Consider the following 25,358-nt stretch of genomic DNA (forward strand, 5'->3'; position numbering starts at 1 on the left):
TAGGGTCTCCCTCCTCAGTAAAGTCTTTCTTTTTCTGTACAATGGACCTCTCCGTGGAAGATGATGGCTATCATGCCCTGACCCTCCCCTTCTATGCTTTGGAGAGTGTTAACATATCCGGGGGTTGAACCTGAAAGTGGGAATCTGAGCTTCTGCAGAGTTCATCTAAACAGCTAGTTTCTGTGGGACTCCGTCTTTGTGGCTTGGGCACTTTTACTCCAATGAGTGACACCTGTCCTATAAGTTGTCACTAGTGTAGCTGACCTCGATTTCCAGAATTAGAGGGGAACTAAAGATTTGAAGAGAGCCATTTACACTGAAAGGAACATGAGTTAAGGCAATCGTGAGGGCTAAGATGGCAGGAAAGCCCGTCACAGAAGTGAGGGCAGCTGTCCTTCCAGTGTCTATAATGGGCTGATAGGTTCTATGGCTTGTCCGGGGACCAGCAGCAACCTTGGGGCAAGCAGTAGTTTATTTCACTGTGGGTCGCTTCCCTATCAGTCTTGCCCTGGGGTTATTGAATTTTCCGGTTGCCGGGACTGATCACAAACTTAGAGGGGGAGCAATTTGCTGTAAGATGCTGTTAAAGGACACTTAGATAGGAATGTTGAAAACTGGAAGTTGGAACACTTCAGGGGGCTTTCCCTCATTCTCTCAGCTCACACATCTACAACATGAGCTCAGCCCTAAGACATAATGTCAAAGGGTCAGAACATGAAGCATCTTTCCCCACTCCCCTGCCTTTGCTTCCTACAAGAGAAGCAGCTCAGAGGAGGAATGGGAGAGGAAACACAGAAACCGCTTAAGCTCGAGATCGATCTTGGAACACTTCATGCTGACCATCCGCTTTGATTATGACTGTATCGTACTTGCACATTTTCTTCTGGAATGAAGATTAACCTCGGATCTATGTGTGGAATAATGTTTGATCCCAAATGGTACCTGCTTCTCCTAGAGGAGATGCTCCCACATAGGTCAAGTTGTAGCCATCCTGTTTTTCAGAGGAGTGACTGTTATGGTACATAATTATGTCCTGTGCTCCATGTTGGACTTTCTCAGCCCACACTGGTTTGTTGGGAATAGATGAGAGAGGATCAGCAGACCTGAATGAAGACGTTGCTGCAGAGAGGATAGAGTAGACCGCAGGCAAGCCTATACCCTTGCGGTGACTGATTTAGCCGTAGGATGAGATTGGCAGTGAGATTCCATGTGGGTTTAGATCAATCAGATGCCACCCTAGTATTGCAGAGGCCACAGGAAATCTAGGGGAGGGTCTGGGCCAGGGAGTCTGGAAGTGAGGGCAATGCTGCAGCTCCTGAGTAAGGCATGCATGTAGTGATGCAGAGATCTGTTTCACCATCAGGAACACTGGTCATTTAAAGCTCATGTCTGCAGAGAGGGAAGTCTGTTCAGTCCTGCTTTGCTAATTCAGAATCACCCAGAGCCACCCAGACAGCAGAGCCTGAACCCTTGTGGATGTGGCAACACATAGATTCCATCAAATCAATCCTGATGAAAGACCACCAGCTCAGAGTTCTCCTTCCGGGTCTCCCCCTGCCTCTCTCCCTCCTCCTCTGCCTTCCTCTTCCCCTCCCTGCCTCCTCCTCCCCCACTTTCTCTTCTGTACAGCCTTGGGCCATTCTTCCGAGGGGCAGTTACAACACACGAGTCCATCTAAGATGGTGGAAATGATAGGCCACATGAGCATTAAGAAGCTGTCAACAATTTACCCCTTCATTCATCAGTATGCACTCCACCTAAAAGCAGCCAATCAACTAGATTGATAACTTGCTTTTCAACAAAATTAGCCAGTTTCTTGGGTAAGCTATTCTATTTCATTTTATTTTTTTAACTTTAGATAGTTAATAGGCACTCAGAACCTATTGGGGGGGGTGGTGGTGGTGGTGGTGGTGGTGGTGGTGGTGGTGGTGGTGGTGGTAGTGAATATGCTTGGCCCAGGGAATAGCACTGTTAGAAGGTGTGGCCTCATTGGAGGAAGTGTCTCACCATGGGGGTGGGCTTGGAGACCCTCCTCCTAGCTGCCTGAAGGCAGTCCTCTCCTGGATCAAATGTAGAACTCTCAGCTCCTCCAACACCATGCCTGCCTGGATGCTACTGTGCCTCCCACCGTGATGATACTGGACTGAACCTCTGAACTGTAAGCCAGCCCCGGTTAAATGTTGTCCTTCATAAGAGTTGCTTTGATCACGGTGTCTCTTCACAGCAGTGGAAACCCTAACTAAGACATCTACCACCCAATAAGGTCTATACTGAGGTAGGTACATTCCTGTAATCCCAGCCCCTTAGGCAAGAGGGTCACGAGTTCAAGGCCAGCCCGGAATAAATACTTACTTCAGCTTTGCCTCAAGAAAAACATTGACAGTAACAACACGCAACCAGAAAGTGTGACTGAAAAAGCAAAGTCAAATGGGCAGGAGAGAGACGTGGTGTCTTTAGCATTTGTTCCCATGGATGACGCACTTGTGCTGCCAGAGACAGCTCTAGCAGTGACAGGAATGCCCAGCAGGGGGCGCTGCAGTGATCACTTTGGACTGAGTTCTGTCTTGAGCCCTTGAGCCCTGCCTCATCCCTTAGCTACTTCTGTAGTTCGCTCTGAGGCTCACACTCAGCATTTGAACTTGGATGCCCCATTCTGAACTCGCTATCCAAGCCCTCCCTGTGATACCCCAGGCAAAGGGCTCTGCCCTGGGCTGGGATGAAGGTAGGGCCCCACTTCAGCGAACCGGTCCAAAGTCATGGAGCTGAACAGGGGACAATAGCTCGACACAGACCCATGCCCCCTGCTGCCAGGTAAAATGGTATGAAAGAGAAATATCTGGAGATCTAGTGACAAAGAATACGTAGGCTAATAATGGGCTACTTAACTGGATGGGGTGAAGTTATTTGGCCAATAACAATATAATGATGTGGGGCTGGAGAGATGGCTCAGCGGATAAGAGCACTGACTGCTCTTCCAGGGGTCCTGAGTTCAAGTCCCAGCAATCACATGGTGGCTCACAACCATCTGTAATGGGATTCGATGCCCTCTTCTGGTTGTCTGAAGACAGCTACAGTGTACTCATATACATAAAATAAATAAATCTTTTTTAAAAATGTAATGATACATTGTACTGATGGGAAAGGCTACCAAACGGGCCAGGCACAAAGCCTGAATGCTGGCTGTGAGAGCGAAGGTAAGGTTGGAGCATGTGTGGCTGGTATGTATCGGAGTCGAAGGAGTAAGCCTTCATTACTCACACTGTGCATTTGAAGATTTGTTTGCTTCATAAAGTTGGCTGGTAACCTCCAAATGAATAGTCATAGTGCTTTCTCAGGCATTCGCAGTCATGCTCAGGACAGTTAAAACTTGAATTACCTGGCATGGGCATTCTAGCAAACCTCGGGGACACTGAGACAATCTTCTCTGGGCTTTCTACCAAGTGTCCCTTTCAAGAAGTACTTAGTACCAAGAGGTACTTAGTACCATTCATCCTGTATTGTTTGAGACTCTGTTAATTATTTTGCTGTTAAAAATGGTCTCCAAGCAGTGGTGAGTTATAGCCTCCAGTTCCAAAGGCCAAGAAAGCTGGAGTGCGCCTTACAGAAAAATATGTGCATTAAATCTACATAGTTCTGGCATGATCTGTGTTCACTGCATTACCCCACCCTCTTCCCGTTTAGTATCTATGAATCTGCAACACTGGTGTCCCTGGCTTCCGAGTTGGGTCTCAGCTTTTCAGGTCATTACCTGGAAACACAGCACATTTGGTATCCCCAACCTTCAGAACTCCCAACTTTAGTCATGTAGGGCATGTCCTCTAGTGGGTGCCTGGCCAGTTGGAGAACTGTAGTTCATTGCCCTGCATCATAGGAGAAGTGTACTTGGTCTCCAGCCTGGGAAATTATCCAATTCAAAATGTGAAATTATATGGTTTCTGCTAAGTGAATCTTCTTCTGCACCAACCACTGTGAGGTCGAAGCATTAAGTTCAGCTATCGTGAATTAAGGACAAGCCTACATTAAGTAAGAAGCTTGCTAACACTAAAAAGATGACAGAATCATGAGGACCTGAGGTGACAATTTAACCTGCATTAAACCCAGGTAGAATCTCAGACTCACCACCTCAATTTTCAGTGACGTTGTGGGACTCACATGCTGTGAATAACAAGAGCTTTTCGTAAGTGCACAGGAATGTGCACACACATGTGCCAGCATTTGTATGTCCCTATATCTACACCAATAGTTACACACAAACATATAAGAAAATAGCATGTATCAGTACACAGATATACAATCGTGTGGGTTTAGGAATGATTTAATTTCCCCCTTTGAATCTCAGAGTGTTTTAATAACATTGTTTCTACCCATAAAAAACATTTAAGGTGGACAAAAGCCAAGGAAAGCCTGAGGGTTGATAACAATTGGACGTGTATATGGTGTTTTGGAAGCCACGGGCTTTCTTTTTAAGGCTTTCCAGCATGTGTCCTTCGTGGTTATTCCCTACACAAGTCAGCTGACCTTCCAATGTTTTAGTTGGATGTAAGAAGTTGGAATAACATCAGGCCTTGCATGAATATGTAGATTAAAATACTGTATTCCAGACAGATACTCTAGTCCCTCAGGCTCCTACAACTATGGTCTTTTGGAGTATTGACTTTGAGCTTAGTGGTATTCAGATCCAATTCCTATCTGACACTGTAAGTCCCCGAGTGACTGCATGGCAGATGGCCCATCTAAAGAGGTGACTATGGATGGATGAGGTCATAGGGTTTCAGAACCCTAATCCAATGCAACTCTTCCCCAAAGAGATGGCGGCGGGGCTGCTTACTGCGTGGACACACAGTAGGGTGGACACACAGTAGGGTGGCCGATATCAGTAAGTCGTGAAGATAGCCCTTAGCTGTCTTGGCACTCTGACCTTAACCATCCCAACTGTGACAAAGGGTATTTCTGGAGTTTATGCCATCTAGCCCATGGTATTTTGTTATGGTGATCTGAGCAAATACAGTTGGTTCAGTCCACTTATGGCCTGCTTCTTTCTGGGGCCACTGCCTGTCCTCGTACCTTCAGACCAAGGTGTAGAAGGTCCTGTACCTTGTGCTTTTCCATAAGCTCCTCTACACCCTACCCTAGCAGGCAGTCTTTCATCCAAATCTGTTTTCATCGTGCAACTTCTGTGCACTACCTGTTCCCTACTAAGACAACCACAGGATACAGCAAAATATGAGGGGAAAAAAAGACTATTGTAAAAGCCTGGTAATGGGAGACCTTGTTATACGGACAGAAACACAGGTTCCCAAGGCTCCTAATGGACCGGTTATGACGTCACACTCTGGGAGCCATGAATGGCTGTCACGTTGTTGCCTGCCTTGGCTCTCTTGACTCCGTGAGCACGTGAGTAAAGTGAAATCCCCTTCCGTCTGCTCAGAACAAAACCTATCAATATTATACTTTCTTCCCGTGTTCCAGGCACCGGCCTCTGCAATGTCCGATTCTACTTTTTTCCCCCCATCTCGGTTCCATTTGCTGAAAAGTCTTTATTGTCCCAGGGGTCAGGAAAAATGGGCGGGGGCTTGGGGGGGACTTGTTTAGAAGTAGTTGCCTAGCAACCCATCTTCCTTATTCTAAGGACAAGAGGTGATTAGCATTTTGGGGAAAGGAGGAGGAGCAACGAAAAGCTTGCCTTCTTCTGAGTGCTGGGCTGGGAGTATTTGGTTGACCACTCCTCAATGGAGCCTGCCGTCCTGTGAGAACTCCCCCTGGGTGGCCGTCCTTTGCGGGCAGCCCTGTGTGCTAACTCAGGAGAGCCACCCTCTTCCAAGATGCTCCCAGAGTGCCTCGGGCAGTGAGTGGCTCCAGGCACTGCCAAGACGCAGCCCCAGGCAGCTCAAGGACAGAGCTCAGGACATCCTGGTCTCAGTCAAGGGACTGGTTTTTGTTGTTGTTGTTTCTTGTTTTTTGTTTTTTGGTTTTTTTTTTCCCACAGTGCTCTCCCCATTTCTAGTGTTCTTTCCTGGACATGCGCCACACCCAGGCCATGCCCAGGCCCGCTTCCCTTAACTCCCAAGCTGCTGGTGGATTTCTCGAACCTGCTGGGGAAAGCCCAGCCAGTAGGCATAGGGCAAAGGTGACCGACACAAACCTCTATCTGCATTGGTATTCTTAGTTGGCCTACAAGAGGAAGAGGTGAGGGGGAGGGAGGTTGCTTTCTAAACCCAGTGGGAAAGTCAAGGGGGCAGGTGTCTGGGAAAAAAAAAATCACAGTCCCAAATCATTGAACTCACACATCTCTTCCGCTGCCTCAGTTTCCACACTGGAACAACAGAAGGTGCTGACTTTTAATAAGAGAGTTGTGGAAGGTAGAAAGAGTATAGTCCTGAATGCTTCTAAGTGGTAGAAAGAAAGAGGAAAGAAAGGAAAGAGGAAAAGAGGAAAGAGAAAGAAAGAGGAAGAGGAGATGGTGGAGTGGGAAGAGAAGGAGAAGGAGGACGAACAGGAAAAGGAGAAGGAAGAGGAAGAAAGAAGAGAAGGAGGAGGAGATAATTCTTGAGCTTTAAGTGGACAAGGCATTGAACGAGCTGTAAATTAGGATCTCTAAGACCGAGGCATTTGCAAACTGCACTAGCACTGTTTAGCTTACTTTAAACAGGAAGGCACACACTCTCCTGTCTGTTGTTCAGTGAAGACGTGGGTCTCACCTCGGAGGCCCTGCTGAGCATAGGTAATTCTGATCTGCACGATCTGTGTGTGATAGCGTATTTGGCTGTCACTGAGGAGGTGTGGCTTAGACACCTTGTGATTCCTTTGTCATTTCCTATTCTTCCATGGGAGGGACCCCTAAAACAAAACAATTCCCGAATGTCTGGCTTCCGACTAAATACATTTCTTTGGCTAATGCAGGGTAGTGTCCTGGTAGGGAAAGGGAAGATAAGGCGGTCTCATCCTCTCATGGGTATGGCCGGGAGGCAGAACGGATCTGGAGGAAACACTCTGAGTCACTCACGGGGCTTGGTCATGCACAGGAGATAAAGAGATGAATATTTAAAAATATTAGTAAGCAGGACTTTGCCTTCTACAGAACACAATTTGCAGCTTCCCCTCTTCTCTCTACCTCATTCTCTCTCCCTGTCCCCTCCTCCCCCCCCAACTTTGTAAGTTTTCTAAATTCTCTAAGAAATGATCATCACAAAACTCTTCGAAGAAAAGAGTTGGTTTGTTGGTGGTGGTGGTTGCTAGTTGGTGGTTTTTTTCTTTCTTTCTTTCTTTCTTTTTTTTTTTTTTTTTTGCATTTAATAAGTGGAACTGAACATTAGCTTGGAATTGTGGAGCTAAATATTTGGATCCCACAAACACTGTTTGCCTTTTGTCAGTCGGGCCTCTAAAATGGGGACCCAGAGAGGCCCATTTTCCCTTGGTCAGCTGGATGGCACTCAGCGTTACTTGAAAGGGTTTGGAGGTGTACGTGTTTGGAAATGAGGAGTCTGGGATGTAGTGCCAGGGTTCACGGAGACCACCTGGGTTAGCTTCTTTAGTGTTGCTGGGACAACATGCCTGGTAGAAGTCTAAGCTAGGGAGGGTTTATTTTGCTTAGCGGTAATATTTCCAAGGGTCTCTCCCAGTCCATCTTGGCGAGCAGGGAATGGAGCATCGCTCCTGGTGGTGGCTGCTCAGGTGCACACAACGGTCTGTGAAGGCTGCAACTGAAAGCAGAGGCCTATGCCGTGGGACCTACCTTGCCGTGAAAACGGCATCATGAGCTGAGACCCAAACCCGCTCATGCCCGTAGAGGACGTTCAGAGCCATCTGCCACTGTGGCGGATTCCCGTTTAGCTCTTGTGCATTTCTGAAGGAGAACTGGAGGTCATATGGTCTTCCAGTACCAAGTGGACAACAAGGAAAGACTGCTGTGGTCAAATGCACCGTGGGATGAATGGTGGCTCTGTGGTTAAGTTGGTGAGTTTTGCTCTGAGCTTGGAGAATAGAGAGGTGTCAACTGCTGAATCAAGAGTAACCTTGCCTGCCATTTTCCCGCCTCCCTCAGCCCATGCACCTCATGGCTCCCAGTCACTTGCATCTCAAGACAGTCCACACGGGAGCATTCCCTTCTCCGGGAGGAGGAGAAACTGTAAGGCATGGTCTTTGGACTACTTAAGCACTCCTGTCATAAATCAGTGAGATGTTAACCCAGGTACACATCCCCAATGCTACTAGAGGCTCTGATGGAGTTTGACAAGGCTGAAAGAAGTGTGCAGTCATGGCTCACTGCAGAGCGAGTTAGAAGCACAGAACTGGTCAACCTTCCCTGTGCTCCAAAGACCAGTAGAGGGCACCACCTTTGGTTTGGGCTAAAGTGAGTTTATAGACATGAGAATATCGTAGCTAATTTTCATTATCAGAAAACTCACAGAACTGTGTAGCTAGAGTCTAAAAGTCTTAATCACACAAAACCCCCCAAACTGAAGAAATAAAAGCGTATTGTAACGACGCATTAAACATTCACATTGGTAGCCGTTATCTATTATCAAAGGAGACCGTGAAAATGTACCCGTGTTTTGCAGTATTGGGTTATAGATCACACATCTAGGTCTGATGGTTCTCATCATATGGTTCACTTGATATCGGTGGCTACATCAATGACTGCGGCACACATAAGCAGATGTGACCAGGGCCACCTGTTCACAGCAGCGGTCACTGAGGTCTCTTCACAGTCTCCAGGCTCCGTAGGACACAGTCCATGGAACACGGAGCCCTTTCTACACCAGCCTGTGAAGCTCACACTTGCCATTCAGTGATGCAGGTCCTCCATCCCTGAGTCAGCCCACAGGCTCTCACTCTGAGGCGACTCCTCTTTCTAGTGTGTGGAATCTGCCAGGGGAGGACAGCGTAGCAGCTGCAGTCCCGGTCTCTGGAGTCAGTCCCCCACCCCCACCCCACCGGGCAGAAGACCGCCATCCAGTTCACTGGAAAGCTTTTCTTGTATCAGCGCCCATATTCTCCTCAGCCCTCTTGCCCAATGCCTGCTTCTACCCTTCCTGGTCACATTCCTCGGAGTGGAGTGTCCCCTTGCTTCTTAAAGACATGTTTGAAACTGCAGGTGGCTTCAAAACCTCCACAAATGTCACTAGTCCACTCCCAGCCCAGCCCAAATCCAGGCCACAGTACACCGCTGCCCTGTTAGATGGTCAGATCTGTTTCATGCTTCAACATCTTCCTGTTTTGTCTTCTCTAGGCCCGGTCTGCCTTTCAAGTCCTGTGGCTTTGCCTCCTCCAAAGCTCCTACGTCCTTTTTACCCTGCCTGTCTCCAGGACTCTCATGGCTGTCCCTATCAGCATCTCCCTCCTCGGGTCAGCAAGAACTCTTTCGCCTTCGGCTCACAACCTCTATATCCGGAAGACATCTTTCTCCAAACTCGCAGGGGAATCCCAGTGCTTCTTGGACAAGCACACTAGTGAGAGGCTGGGACTTGGAGCCCCTCCCCGCCAGCAGGGCTTTGCGCATGCTCTGTCCCAGCGGGCTTTCAGCGCTTGATCTGTCCCAGCATGCTTCACTCTCCTTTCCCATCCTTTTCTTCCTTTGCTTCGAGGCAACTTTCTGTGTGTTTTGACTTAGCCCAACATGCAAGCCTCCTCTCAGAGATGCTCTCTGCGGGCTTCCCAGCACTCACACGAGGCCACATCCCCCACCCCTTACCGGTTCTTACGGATTGTACCACACCACTCACCGTAGTATCTGGTGTGCATCTGTGGGTTATTTGTCAATGCAAGCTTCTCTACAAGGCCATGATGCCTTTTGCCCACCTTTTCCTCCCTAACACCCCGCGTCTAAGGTCAATGGTGCATGGTATTCGTCGGATACGTTTCAACAATTCTCTCTGTTCTATCTAGAATGTTTGGCAGTCTAGGAAAGGCAGAAAGAAGTGAAGTCCTCTTTAAAATAGGGCCCGTCTTATAAAGAAGTGTGCACCTGGAGTCATCACAGCTCCGTGACAGTCCAGTCCTTACCCCTGAACACCGTTAAGTCTGGTGTTCTTGCATGTAGCAGGAGCAAGGCAGTGGATGGAGTGACACGAAGGAGAAGGTAGACAGAGAATGGCACAGCTTCCAGAGAGTGCGTTCTCATAACTAGATTAGAGCTTTGCTCCACACTGAATCCTTAACACTGGATGTAGAAAGATGTCCGAGTGCTGCTAGAGAGGGTAGCAATGATGAAGGGGTGGGGAGTCATCAAAAGGAAGCTATGACAACCGTCTGGATCTTTATAGGTGCCCTAATGGGAGAGAGGCTAAGGGACAGCCTTGGGCAGGCAATGTACTGGTTTCAGTTAGCTCTTGGCAAGGGTCCTTGTAGTATGAAGGAGAGGTGGAGAAATATGGCCTGGACTCAGCTAATCAAGCTGAGCGTGGGCATGCCCTGTTTAACACCAGGCTGTCCAGTGTCGGTCCCCTATTCTGGTGTTGATTTATGAGATACCCTCTTCCTATGCGCATGTATAATTACAGCAAGGAGAGCTGGCACAATAACTACCTATTGCAAGACGGGCAGTGCCTGAGGGCCATGGATTCACACAGGCGGCCTGGCAAAAGTACCATTGCTACTAACATGTAAAAGATGAAGAAGTTGAGCCTTTAGAACTCCGGGAGCTCATTCAGTCTCAGCTGCAGGGTCTGCCCGGTCTGACTACTGTGCTACCCCATGTCCTTGTCATCAGGTCTTGGGGCAGGCTCCTAGCTAGTAGAGATTCATGGCACTTCTGTAACGAGCACTGTTGGGCAATGTTCAAGCATAGGGCTACTGAGCTGGTAACACACAGACCCTGGTGTGTTCTGCGGATTTGATTCACGGGGATTCTATGAACAAAGTCAGCGCTTACGCCTGATTCATCTCTGAGTCCGGTGTTTCTTTCAGCCCTTAATACAGGCAACAAACCGTGGTAGTGTCAGCGGAATATCCAAACATAATGTCCATATAACCTGGTGACTTAATGTCACGCCGTCACTGCTACACGAATTCCAAAATGTCCTCTATGCCCATCACTTCATATTCACCCCCAGGTCCCACTTAATGCTTTACTCATAGTGCACATCACCGTTTAAGATGGATAGCCCTGCTTCTACTTGATGGCGTTATTTTGTAATCTCGTCTATTTTATTTGTTATGCTGTAGCAGGGGTCTCCGGTCCTTTCCAAAGTACTGAAGACCTGAGCCCTGTCCTTTGTCACCTAAATCTAGCATATTCTACTGTGTGTACAGTTTATCCTGTGACAGCCACATTCCCACCTTGTAGCCCCCATAGTGCCCTCACAGCGGCATAAGGCAGCAGGCAGAATGGACATTTCTGCTTGGGTGAACTTGGAAATGAGGGTCAGAGAAGTTGATCCAATGAGCCGAAGTCACATCACACTGTGCCCACATAACAGCAGAGCAGACAGATCCGGGCCTCTGTGTGATGGACGACTCATGTATCATATTAGAAACGACTCAAAGTCACCTTGTAATGACCTTGAAGGTTACCCCTTTCCACCTCCTGGGGGTGGGGAGTAACCTCAAAAGATGCCAGGACTCCTCAGGAGGTGACCTTGCTGCTCTGAATACTATTTTCTTCATGTGCATCATCAAAACCCAGGTGTAGGAGGGGCAACACGTCTGTGATTTTGGATGCCGAGGCAAGAAGATGAGGAACTGGAGGGCTAGCTACCTGGTAAGACACTGTCTCAAAAAAAAATTGAAGCACTGAAACGAAACCAGGTGGCTGAGATGGCTCCCTTTCAAGCTGAGATATTAAGGTAGCATGAATACCCTTCCTTCCAAGATCCAGAATCAATTCTCTAAAACAACAAAGGGAGTCTTCTCGGGGCAAAATTGTTCCTTACAAAAAAAGTCTACTGAGTTTTGTTTTTTTTTTTTTTTTTTTTTTTTGTTTTTTTTTTTTTTTTTTTTTTTTTTGGTTCTTTTTTTCGGAGCTGGGGACCTAACCCAGGGCGTTGCGCTTCCTAGGTAAGCGCTCTACCACTGAGCTAAATCCCCAGCCCCGCCTACTGAGTTTTGTAGAGAGAACCTGCTCCGTGCTAGGAGAGAGCTGTGAAGAATTTAGTCATAAGCCAAAAAAGTCCTAAAGGACACCCGCACCAGGCTTAACTGGCCCGGGTTTCTCCTTTGCCCTTCACACGGGGCACCCATCCCTCCAAACCCATTCAAAACAGGAAGGTTCTGGGGCTGTGCGCAAAGGCAACGCACGAGGCCCCATCCTCCGCAGCCCCCGCGGCTGCATCCCGTCATCAGAAACATGTGAATGAACCAAATTATCTCCAGGGCTCAGGGCGTGGGCCACATAGCCTGGCTCCACCGTCAAAGGATCCAGCGTCATGTTCTCCACCCCCTTATGTGAAGGCTGGTGCTGTCGTAGGGTGTTGAGGGAGGCAGCCAGCCTGGAAGTGCCATGTAGGGAAGAAACTGTTCCGTTTCGGTGTTCAGCTTCTAAAATAACTGCTAATAAAAAGCCTTCGTACTGTGACACTTCAATACAGACACCCACAAGGATACCTTGACAAGCTGTTTCACTCTTCGCGAGCCTCTTTCTAGTGCAAGGCCCCACCAGTCACCCACACAGACACAACCCTGCAGAGACAGAGGCGGCCAGCAGGGGTCTGCCTAGACTGCTGGGCAGAGAGCTCAGGCCCCGCTGCTCTGGAAGAAAGCATCTGCATCCAGCGGCAGCTCACAGCTCACTCGCTACTCTGGGGATGTCTAGCACAATACCTAACTAGAGAATGAGCCAGAGTCACCTCACAGACAAGGACAGGGGTGTGTGTGTATGTGTTTGTGCGTGGAGGGGAGGGGAGACTCAAGCAAGATTCATTCACAAAGTGATGCAAATAGAAGGTTTGGGGCTTCTGGAAAACAGCAGCTGGGTGTGGCTGAACGGTGATGACTAAAATCCAAAGACCTTTCTCATCGGAAGTCCTAAAACTGTATTGTGGCTGGAACGCCATCTCCAGCAGGAAAATAAAGCGTCACATTTGAGAAAACTCCTAACAGCATGTGACCTTTCCCCACTAAGGGTAGTATTGGCTAGTGCAGGCTCCGCTCCGGCTGCCTGAAGCTACAGTCCCAGCTTTCTGGAATTCTTATTTTGAGGCAGGCGCTCATTAAGTGGCATGGCTGGACCTGAGTTCCTCCTGGAGCCCAGGCAGGTCTTGACCTTCCTCTCCTTCCACTTTGATCTTCTAAGTAGTGAGGATCACAAGCCTGTGACAAGGAGCCTGGCTTCGGGGCCAGTTTTGGAAGCTTGGTAATTAAGAGCAGTCGCACAGTTTCAATTTAAGTCGAGATGTGGAGGTCCAGGGAGAAGTTTCCAAACTGAGCAAAGAAACAAGCTCCCCGGTATCCACGCCTGTGTCAAGTTTGAAAATTTATTTGTGGGGAGGAGCGGGTAAGATCATATGTTCAAGAGGGATTTTCTTTCCCATCAGAGCTCAGAGGGGATTTTGTTTGAAAATTCTTTTACTTTGCCCCCTTTGCATATATGTATGCGTGTGTGTGTGTGTGTGTGTGTGTGTGTGTGTGTGTGTGTGTGTGTTTGTCTATATTCATGTATTTATCCGTGTGGAGGCCAGGGCTCTCTAGCTTCCCAGTGTGAGATTATGAATGTGTGACATGTGCCCAGCTCTTCCCATCTTCCTTTTAATCACAGAATCTGAGGGTCAGACTCCGTTCCTCATGCCTACCCGGCAAGCACATCGCTGACTGTGCTGTCCTTCAACCTCAGCTAAATATTTTTCTGTGGCCCAGCGTAAGCCTCACTCTGTCTGGAATGTGAGATCCCTCAGACTCTCTCTAAGCTTCTGCTAAGCTGTGTCCGCCGCAGGACCGCCAGCGTGTGACGCCCCTGTCACACAGCAGAGGACCAATTCTGCTCCGTTGATGTTATCACCTGGTTGCTAGGTTGGTAGGACAGGTTGCTGTGATAACCTCTGTCGACTTCGCAGTGTCTAACGGGCAGACAGACAGAGCAGGGGCAGGTTTGAAGTAACCTCTTGAGGACCGACACTATGGGAACCTCCTGCAGTGGGCAGCATCCTTGCTTTGGAAGAAGAATATGGACCGCTCTTTTCTGAAAGCTCCTGTTAGGGTGATCAGCAAGAGTCTGGTGTGCTTGTGGCACTTGGAGTTTAGTATCAGAACGTGTGTGCTGCCCACAAGAACCCTTTGGCCTTAGGTGTGGATCACAGATCCAGTCACAGGAAATAGTTTTCGAGGTCACTAACAACCCTACCTGAACTTTTCTCCCTTCAAAACTCAGCCAATTTATTTCCCCATAGAATTTTAGAGATCTTCCCCCTTGACTCCTCCAAATTCAGTTTTTTTTTTCTATACAGCGTGTATCTCCCTGCTTAATATCAGACTGAATCATTCATGTGTCTTCTTCTAGGTAGATTTTCTTTAGGGAACAGAACATGTCTTGAAGAAACGCAGTTAAGAAGTGTGTGTGTGGAATGCTATCTCAAGTTAATCCAGCCATTCATCTATCCAGAGCTTCCAGGGCATGAGCACAGAAGGAAATCTGAGGAAATCCGAGAGACTCTAAGATGCTGATATACGGCACATACTGATATTTTCTGCCCACACAGCTTTCCAGTGCCTTCTTGAACCAGTTTACATTTGAGCCTGAGAAATTTCTCAGAGTAGCAACGAGGTTGAGATAATTCCCTCTCTGTTCACTACTCACTGGAGACAGAGAAAAATCTCTCCTACTTAAGTAATAACCTTGTGTAGGCAGAAAAACTTTAATTGTAGAAGTATTATGTAAATGCAAGTTATTTAATTAAAAAGGAGGTGGGGGGGCCTTCACAGGAAGTAACTGTTTTTTTTTTTTCTTTTTAAGATAAAAGATGAGAGATAGTGTTTCTCTTTACTGCAGGTTGTAAGTAGATCACTGATGGGCCTTGAGATGACACGGCCATCACAGAGAGATAGCAGCCGCCTCCTGCTTTGAGGAAAGATGAAGTAACAGAGATGAACCCTCCTCCTTCCAAGCAACCTAAATATAAACCCCGTTTCCACTATACTTAATGAATGTAAAGACGGTAAGTGGTCATGGGGAGTCCAGAGAGTGCTCGAGTCTAGTTCACTGAAGGTTCCACAAGATGGCTAAACTTCACTGTCAACCTGCGGGCTCCCAGGGACAGTAATAGAGCAAGATACACACACACACACACACACACACACACACACACACACACACACACACACTCCCTCTCTTTATCTCTCTATCTCTCTCTCTGTCTCCCTCCCCTCCCTCTCCCCTTCTCCCTTCCCCTGCTCCCCCCTTGTGTATTTCTTTACCTTGCACCACCCTTTCCTTTCTATTTTTTTCTATCATGCTGTGATCTGACATGGCATATGCTCCCACCAAGACGTACCAAACTCAACTGAAGCACCAGGTTGCCCGTGAGAACCTGGTCCTTGGGAAAGAATCTGGAGGCCATGGCACCAGGTGCTCACACGGATCGAGGAGTCGCGCTGGCCCCCACAGAGCAGAGTGGACGCTTCACGCTTCCAGGAATCCGGGGTAGGCCCTACCTAAAGTTGCCAACACTCTTCGCCTTGCCCAGGAGACTTCAAGAATCGGCACACAGGGGCTGGGGATTTAGCTCAGTGGTAGAGCGCTTACCTAGGAAGCGCAAGGCCCTGGGTTCGGTCCCCAGCTCCGAAAAAAAGAACCAAAAAAAAAAAAAAAAAGAATCGGCACACAAAATATAAAATCATCCTCGGGAAATGTAGCTGCATGCCTGGACAACGGTCAGAAGTATTCATTGGAAACACAAGACCACTGAGCAGTCAATAAGGAAGTCACAGTGTCTGGCTTCCTGTCCAAAGTGTCCAGAAAGATGTGCACCCAGAAGAAGAGAAAATGGAGTTGGCTGAGATGTATGCAGATCATGGTCAGCGAAACACCTGAAATATCCTGAAATATCCGCTATGACTGTTTCATCCCTTGAAGTGAGAGAGACATGGCTGAGATAGGAAAAGCCTCCCGCTGAGCCTATAGACGCAGAAACCAGGGAAGGATGGAGAGACTGCTAGGAACACAGCGAAGCCAGACCCTGCGGGAATGGAAGACACAGCAGCCGACACCTTCCGAAGTAGAAGGATCAGGGGAAGCAGGATACAGACAGCACGCACGGCTTGCTGATCTGTGCAATGGGGAGGGGCGCAAGCGATGTACGAAATCGATAAAGACCCAAAGCGATGAAAACCTCAAGGCGCAAAATCCAAGAATTCAGCAATGAGGGAACCCGGGAGGCACTTCATTGTCAAGCTGTCTGAGAGCAGAATTTTCGATGTCAGAGGAAAAGCCTCTGCAGCCTCTGCCTGTGAAAGACCAAAGACTCCTAGGACTGCTGTCTTAATCTAAGCCTATGAACCACTTTGATGTATTCTCTCTAAACCATTTACAAGGTGGGAACGCAAGTCAAAGAAGGAACAGAGACTATCGGAACATGGGGTCAGTATGACAGGTTTCTTAGGCCAAAGTCGTTCACTTTTGCCCGACCCCCGACCCCCATTTTCAGATCCCAATTTTCCTCTGGGTTTTTGTGAGTAAATTCACCCCTTCATTCTAACATACCTTTGGCTAACAGGGCATAAAATGAAAATTTTAAAGTGAGGTGTTTGGGGAAAGATTGTTTCCGGTGGGCACATGCTTGTGCTCTTTCCGAGGGGCCCCCTCCTTCCTTCTCAGACCTCACCTTTGATGTTTGCAGTCACAGCAGCCAACTAAAGGCAGGAGGGCATGACTGGAGGAACTTAGGGTCTGTAGCTCTGAGATCAGAAGGTCTCCGAGTCTTCAGAACTGCCTGCCTACCCGTTGGTTCCTGTCACATGACCAGAGCAACTCCTACCTGCTTGGAGCAACTCCTACCTGCTTGGCTGCCATTAGGGACACACCGATGCCTTTGTCAAATACATTTCTAACCAGCATGATCACAGGAAACCAGAGACATGAACCATCGCCTTAGGGCTGCAACACTGACCCTCCTTCCTTTACAGCCTCAAAGGCTCTCCGGTGTCAATTTACAGGAGCATGGGCTGAGCTGTGTCACACAGATTGCACAGAGGACTGAGGCCTGAAAGCTCCACTTTTGGAGTGTGGGAAGAGAAAGCACCTGAAAGGTGACCTCCCAGGACTCAAGTCTTCTCCCCTGTCTAAGAAACTGGGAGAGGCTGCCTATTCCTGTATCTCTCCTACACCAAGGGGCAAGCACGCAGTACATCTGTGTGCACAATGGATGGGCAGATGGCTTCATGAATAAGAAGCCCAGGAGATAGAATTTTACTCTGCTCCTGCTAACATTTTTCCTTAGCTGGAATGCGGGTGGGACAGAGGGCCCGGGTGCATCTCCCGGCCAGCTCATGTACTCCAGCTTCTGCAGCACCCCATGATTCTTGTCAAAGGTTACCAGACACAGTAAGAGATGGAAGGCTGTGGGGGCTCCTTCCATAAGGAAAATGACCCGTGACTGTGGATCTCTCTCACTGAGCTAGCTCTTTCTCGACTCATAGGCAGAATGTAATGGCTGCCACTACAGACAGAACATGTAGAGATAGAGATAAAGATAGATAGATAGATAGATAGATAGATAGATAGATAGATAGATAGATAGATAGATAGATAATAGATTATAGATAGATGATAGATAGATGATAGATAGATGGATAGATAGATAGAAGATAGATTATAGATAGATGATAGATAGATAGATAGATAGATAGATAGATAGATAGATAGATAGATAGATAATAGATAGATTATAGATAGATGATAGATAGATGATAGATGGATAGATAGATAGATAGATAGATTATAGATAGATGATAGATAGATAGATAGATGATAGATAGATGATAGGTAGATGATAAAGATAGAGATAGTTTAGATAGATATAGATATATGATATATGATATAGACATAGACAAAGGGGTGGGCATGTTGACCCTTGCAGGAGACTGTTTCCACAGATCCAAGGACATATCAGAATACACCTCCTGATGCAGACCCTCCCATTGCTCCTTTTCAGCTCAAAAGTTGAGTCTAAAGCTACAGGGATTCCCAACAGGGCCTATGGAATTTGCTAACAGCCCAAATCCTGTTGGGTGCACAACAAAGGAGTCTCTGCTCCCTGGCCATACCCATGATATCCACCCTGCTGTCCCTCCTTACGTTCTATTATGTCTCCCCCATTGTTTTCCTGTTCAGGCCTTCTAGACAATAGAACTATTTGTGTTTCCATCTTAAATTAATCCCAGGTTGAACACTTCTCTGTGACTTCCAGTCTGATTTTCCATAGCTTCTTCCCTAGGGTTCCCAGTGCACATCTCCAGTGCAGGGCTTGTCTCATTATGGTGGGATGTCCACACAGAGCCCACGCACCTTTTCTCAAGACTCCTTTTGTATTCAGTATGCTGTATACTATTTGTTTCTTAAATGTGTGCTGAATAAATGATTATTAAGTAAATGAATGAATGAATGAATGAATGAGATAACTCTTACCCCTTACCCTCCTAAAACTTGCAAGTGTAAGTAAAAGTTCTTAGGAAAGCTTGGATACAAACTAAACCAACTTAGAAACTTGAAATAATTTATGCAAATCTCTTCTAATACAGAATTAGCCTGAACTCAATGTTCTGATTCCTCTCTGGCAGACGGTTCCTCTGAACTATGCTCTAAGTGTTGAGGGGAGAGCGGAGTGAAGACGATTTCAAAGAACAGACAAGATATCACTTTCCCCCCTGAAGCCACTTTAAGCAAAAGAGCCCAACTAGAAAGAGCTATAATTGTTCATGTGAAAGTCAAGAGTCATTGTGTAAGTATTTCATTGTGGCAAAAAAAAAAAAAAAAAAAAAAAGGGAAATGACACATTCAAAGGAGAGCCAAGAGCACCAAGGACGTCTTGCTTTCAGGAAGATATTGGATTTTCCCTTGAAGTGAACACTGGGTTTAGTTTCAAGTGTTCTAGACATACATCTGCAGAGGAAGCCGTCCCATGACCGTGCTCTTTGGAGGCCATCTTAGTCCTCCTGTCCTTACTGCTAACCACCCATCTGAGAGGGAACATCTCACAGCCCGAGTTCCACCTCCCAAGGTCAGCGGCCCTGGCATCTGAGGCACATACGTCCAAGCCAGTCAAGCACGGATCTGGCAAATCATGGACAGAGCTAAAGTGACACACCCCTGCCAATGGCTATCTTCATCAGCAATGCTCTGAACCGGTCTGAACCAGTTTGAACAGGTGCTCAGAGATGGGAGGCTTGCTGTCTGCCCCTCTCCTGTTAGAAGAAGGAAATGCATAAGAGCTGACTCTGACGGTGTTAGATGCTCTGAGTTTTAATACCTTTTTGGGTGAACCAACGAGGGGGTCACAGATTTGTGAGGGTCTGCCCTGTGTGTGGAAATCAAGAAAGGAGGAAGAACTGGAGGTACCTCACGCAGCCTCTCAGAGAGGAAATAGCATTGGTGCACCGCATAATAAGAAACTAAAATAATTTTTAGAGTGAATTTGTCTACTTACTAATTTTCTATCTAGAAATATTTGTATTTGGTAAAAATATTCCTTAAACGAGGTATGATAGTTATTTTTTGTTTAAACTTAAAAACACTTAAAGACTTTTATTTAATTTTATTTTATGTGTATGATTATTTTTCCCTGCATGTATTTGTAGGCGCTGTGTGCATTCCTGGAGTCCCCAGAGGGTCTGAAGAAGGCAACGAGACTCCTGAAACTGGAGTTAGGGTTGAGAGCTCCTAGGCAAGTGGAACCCACACCAAGGCCTGCTGCGAGAGGAGCAACTGCTCTTCAGTTTAAGGACAGCCGTCTCTCCAGCCTGTCCTGACTAGTTTTTATCTGCCTGTCTGTTCCTTACATTACCCAAGCTCTTCCTCCACGCTGTGTCAGGTCTAGTTCATCGGCCTGTGTACTCCGTCATGGGCAAACAAGGGAAAGATATGCCAAGCTATGAGATGGTTCAGTGGTTAGCTCTGCGTTGGCTGGCTCCCAGCTGTGTCGGCTGGGATGCTTAGCACAGCACATTGTCTCCTTCTGTTAGGCATAAGCTGGGATTGAGCATCCAGTGGTGATGTCTTAGTTCATTGTCTGTAACACTGACGTTTTGGATTCTGAACAGGGCCTTGCTTTGATAATTTTCTTTTGTCTGCATCCTTAAGTGCAGAACATGGGTCAATTTACTTATACTTCATGTTTTCCCTCACTCTAACTAAGGGGTAGATTAAAGGATAGGATTCCTTATGGCTTCTACATAATGCTAAAGCACAGGGCAGAGCACTGCTTAAAAGCAAGGCTCTCAGATGTTTGGGCCTCTCTAGTCACCAACAGATTATGTTAATTCTACACCCATGTTAGACCTAAACATAGAAAACTATCAAAGTGCAAATTAAGAGGGAGACAGAGGGAGAGGGAGAGGGAGAGGGAGAGGGAGAGGGAGAGGGAGAGAGAGAGAGAGAGAGAGAGAGAGAGAGAGAGAGAGAGTGAGTGAGTTTTCAATGAATCCACAGTGGCAGAGTAATGACCAGGCAGAGCGATGTCCTAGCACAATGTGACACAAATTCGCTTCCGATCATCCCTGAATGTCGGGTTTTGCCAGTGGAGAGGAGGAACAAAAACAAAATAGAAGGCTGGTGCAGAGAGCTGCTAATTAGAACAATCTAGAAAACAAAAATGCTAGAGTAATTTCGGGCCCGCCATGCCGGGCTGGTTTCAATGCAAACTCAGTGTTCTGATTTCTCTCTTCACTGGGAGGGTGTAATTAACTAAGCTACGATGGGCTTCAGGCTCAGGCCTCCTGGTGCTGCCAGCTCCCCCATGACCAGAAACAGCTGCCACCAGCTATTCCCCACCAGCACAGAGCTGGCACCCATCCCATAAGGCTGTACACTGGGCACTCCACAGTGCTGTACACTGACCACCCCATAGTGCTGTACACTGACCACCCACCCCACAAGGCTATGCACTGATCATAGCACAATGCTGTACACTGACCACCCACCCCACAAGGCTACGCACTGACCACCCAACAATGCTGTATACTGACTACCCCACAAGGCTATGCACAGACCACAGCACAATGCTGTACACTGACCACCCCACTATGCTGTACACTGATCATCCCACAATGCTGTACACTGGCCACCCACCCCACAATGCTCTACACTGACCACCCACCCCACAAGGCTATGCATTGACCATTCCATAATGCTGTACACTGACCACCCCACAAGGCTATGCACTGACCACCCCACAAGGCTATGCACTGACCACACATTCCACAATGCTGTACACTGACCTCCCCCACAAGGCTATACACTGACCATCCCACAATGCTGTACACTGACCACCCCACAATGCTGTACACTGACCCCCCCACACACAAGGCTATGCACAAGTCACTGTGAAGGTTTAGGCGCTTAGTAGAGTTAGGTCTTTCTTACAGGTGAGTGGTCTGCTACTTCCCAAACTAGTCAGCCCATTCCTAATTGCCATTTTCCGTGTAAGCTAACCCAGGTGTGGTGGTTTCAATGGGAAACCCCCATAGGCTCATGCACTTGAACATCCCCAGTTGGTAGTGCCACTTGGCGAGGCTACTGGGGACTTTTAGAATGGAGAACATCGCTGGAAGAATTATATTACTGGGGTCAGGCTGCGAGACTTCACAACCACCCCACTTCCGGTTTGCTGTCTCTGCTTCCTGTGTGTGCAACTGAGATGTGACCGTTTAGATTCCAGTTCCTGCAACGCTCTTGCTGCTCATGCTTGCTGCCTCCTGCCGTGACTTCCTGCCATCGTGGGTATCTGGTTCTCTGGGACCATGAGGTAAAATAAGCTCTCCCTTCTATTAGTTGATTTTGGTCATGGTATTTTATCACAGCAGCAGAAAAGGAGCTAATAAACTAATCCAACCTTTTCCCTGGTTACTGTGCCTGAAAGGGTTTCTGACATTAGTGGGGGACCCCAAATGTGATCTGGGATGTTGGCAGATGGGAAGAAAATGATGAGGGAATGTTTGTGGAAGATGCTAGAGAAAGAGAAACATCAAGCGTGTAGGGCAGCAGGGCATACAAGGAGGCACTGACGGTGGGATTAGAATGCAGCTTATAAATGGTGGTAGTTTGTGTGTGGGTAAGGGGGTGCAGGGCCTCAAGGGGTGGTATTGAGTTCTGAGAAACCAAGCAGTGATCCCCGCTCATCCATTTGACAGACTCAGCAGTGAGTTACGTGCAGTATTATTTCAATAAGCAGAAAGGTGCCCCAAGTGAGGCCTTTGATGGTGCTTCCGTGAAGCCAGAGGTGAAGCATTGTTTTGAAATTTTAGAACAGGCGGAATTGAGCACCTAACTCATTCCCAGAGTTTCTCACCGTCTGTCCTGTCTCCCATAATGTACCTCTTTCTCCTGGGCTGTTCGCTTCCATCTCAGACAAAGAGGCTGGTGTGAAGCCAGGGCCTTTCCCTCACTGTCAACAATTGAGGCAAAAGCAAGGACTTTCTTACTACAGCTGGGTGATGGCCATGAGCAAGTGGGATGGAGTTGATAACTTTATAGATTTATTATCATCATCATCATCATCATTGTTATTAAAATATATGTGTGTGTGCCTGGGTGAGTTCCTGAGTACCACGTACCTGTAGATGCCCTTGAGAGTAGGAGAAGGCTTAGATCTCCTGCCATTGGAGTTACAGGTGGTGGTGAACTGCCAAACCAAAGCTGGGTCCACCACAAGAGCTGCAAGCGCTCTTAGCCACTGAGCCGTCTCCCCAGCCTCTCCTCTTACTTGTGAAGCACAGTCGTCACTCAGGAAATATCAAGAAGATATAATACATAAAGAACTGGGAATTCCCAGGTCCTGGAATCAATGTGGCAGGAATACTTCATTATATGTATTATTATTTCTCAGTATATGCACATGTGTTTACGGCTGTACTAGTGCATATATACCATACGCACATAGGTGTCCTTGAAGGTAGAAGGCTTATATTCCCCAGCATTGGGCCCAATGTCCCAAGTGGAGGGTTGTCTAACTAATGACAGTAAAACTGCCACTGTTTAATGCATAAATGCTAAGGGTTAATTTATATGCATAATAGCAGCTACTATTCTAGTATTTTCTTTTTCAATTTTTTTTTTGTTAAAAATGCACAAGGCTGTTGGATTTTGCATCAACTTAGAATGTTGTGCCTCATGCCACTATCTAATTCTTGAATTACCTCCCCCATCCCAAACCCTGTTCCCAGCAGAAGTCACCTTGATGTTCCCTCCCTCAAGCCATTGGAAAACCGTTCAACTTTGTGTCCTTAGATTTTCTCATTCTTGGCACTCCTTGTAAGTGAAGTCACATGATACTGGCTTTTTATGCCTGACTTTCTTCTCCCGATATCATGTTTTTCTGTTGCTAGATGTTTTTAGATTGATTTAATCCGTTCATATGAATGTTTTTGTCTGCACATATATATATGCACCACATGTGTGGTATGTATGTGCACCCTGTGTGATATGTATGTGCACCATGTGTGTGATATGTATTTGTACCATGTGTGTGATATGTATGTGCGCTGTGTGTGTGATATGTATGTGCACCATGTGGGTGATATGTATGTGCACCATGTGGGTGAATGGTGGCAGCAGAGGTCAGAAGAAGACATAGGATGCCCTGGAACTGGAGTTATAGCAGGTTGTGAGACACTAGGTGGGTGCTGAGAACCAAACCCAGGTCCCTAGCAAGAGCAGCCAGTACTCTTAACCATTGAGCCATCTTGCCAGCTCTTTGATTGTGTTTTAACATTTTCTCTGTGCTGTGCTGTGGGACTAGTTCCATTCCTTTGGACTGCTGAAAAACATTCCACTGATTCAACATGTTGTTTTTATCTATTTAACAGTTGGTCCATACTCGCCGCCTGGGCCCCGTACCACCCACTGCCCGACCCTACTTGCCCTTGGGGTTCGGAGACGAGGTGGCTCAGAATCAACAGCACAGACTCCAGGAGCAGGCGAGAAACACCGCAGTAAGCTTGCATGAATCCTGCCACAGGCCCATTTAATAATCCGTGGGTGTGCCCTTCATACCCTCCACAGTCTCATTTAATAATCCATAGGGGTGCAGTTCATACCCTCCACCTGTCCCACTGTTCCTAAATAAGCATCTCTTCAACAGTTCCTGATTGGCTGACATTGTCTATGTCAGCAATCCTTAGTCTCTCGGCAGTCTTCAATTAGGCCCTCCTGTAGGAGGTGCCTTTGCCATTGAGTGGCCCCAGCATTTATGTAGAGGTGGTCAGTTGCCTTTTCTCCTACAGACACTTACATTACCTGTACTCTTCAGACACCATAAACAACTCTCCCAGGAGCTTTTGTGTAAACAGAACTTCAATTCTTTTTGGTATATTCATAGGGGTAGAATTGTTAGGTTATATTGCGGCTCTGTTGAAAGTCTTCAGAGATTGCTAAGCTGTTTTCCCAAGCTCCTGCACAGTTTTGCTTTCCCACCAGCAGTGGATGAGAGTTTTAATTTCCCCACATCCTTGACAACATGTACTGTCCGTCCATCTTTACTACAGCATCCCAGTGGTGTGAGGTGATAACCAATTGTCATTTTCCTTTGCAGTTCCCTAATGACTGGGGCGCTCTGTATCTCTCCCTGAGCTTCCTGGTCCTTTCACATCATCTTTGGAACAACGTCTGTTCAAATACGTTGCTTAGGTCTGAACTGAGTGTCTGCTCTTTCATTATTGAGCTTTCAACCTCTGTTCTCCGGATTGTCTTCCTAGAGATGATTCTGAGAAGCTAGGCTTCCCTACTTCAGTCCTGGCACTGGGATGACATACACCCTCACTGATTTGCATAATAATAAAGTCAACATTTATTGAGTTCTTTCTTTGTTCTAAGTCCTTTATTTAAAAATAAAAATTATTGTTTGGACCACATGTTTCTCTTTTACATACTCAGGAAGATCAGCAAAACCTCACCTCAGAGAAGCACCCACCTGTTTCTTCTAAAACTGGGAGATACCTAATCTCCACTTTTCTTTTTTTTTAATTAATTGGTTATCTTATTTATTTACATTTCAAATGTTGTCCCCCATTCCTGTCTTCCTTCCATAAACCCCCATCGCATCCTCCTCCCCTTTGCCTCTAAAAGGGTGCTCCCCCACCTACCCACCCACCCACTCTGTCATCCCCACTTTTCACCAAGGAAATTAAATTTAATAAAGCAGATGTGTCTATAAAATGCCATCTGTACTTCAAATATCTGGGAAAAGCTAGCCACTTACAGATTCAAGATAGGTGCTGCTTCC

At 47.0% G+C, this 25,358-nt stretch overlaps 1 protein-coding gene and 2 long non-coding RNA genes across 12 annotated transcripts in view; 2 read left to right on the forward strand and 1 right to left on the reverse strand.

The window, feature by feature from the left end:
• Positions 1–25,358, reverse strand: part of Ntrk2 (neurotrophic receptor tyrosine kinase 2) — a 315,342-nt gene that overhangs the window by 34,333 nt on the left and 255,651 nt on the right. The gene's annotated exons all lie outside the window — the stretch shown is intronic.
• Positions 5,335–19,941, forward strand: LOC134482662 (uncharacterized). 3 transcript variants are annotated; one of them, XR_010059035.1, is made up of 4 exons: positions 5,335–5,394; positions 14,918–15,083; positions 18,703–18,863; positions 19,720–19,941. It is a non-coding gene; the product is annotated as an uncharacterized LOC134482662 (long non-coding RNA). The 3 variants fall into 3 exon arrangements; XR_010059034.1 differs by lacking the exon at positions 18,703–18,863; XR_010059036.1 differs by lacking the exon at positions 5,335–5,394 and having other exon boundaries at positions 14,712–15,083; positions 18,703–19,941.
• Positions 20,904–24,199, forward strand: LOC120097777 (uncharacterized). Its single transcript, XR_005495497.2, has 3 exons — positions 20,904–21,884; positions 23,305–23,389; positions 23,944–24,199. It is a non-coding gene; the product is annotated as an uncharacterized LOC120097777 (long non-coding RNA).

This window comes from Rattus norvegicus, chromosome 17, assembly GCF_036323735.1.
Source record: "Rattus norvegicus strain BN/NHsdMcwi chromosome 17, GRCr8, whole genome shotgun sequence".
NCBI lineage: Eukaryota > Metazoa > Chordata > Mammalia > Rodentia > Muridae > Rattus > Rattus norvegicus.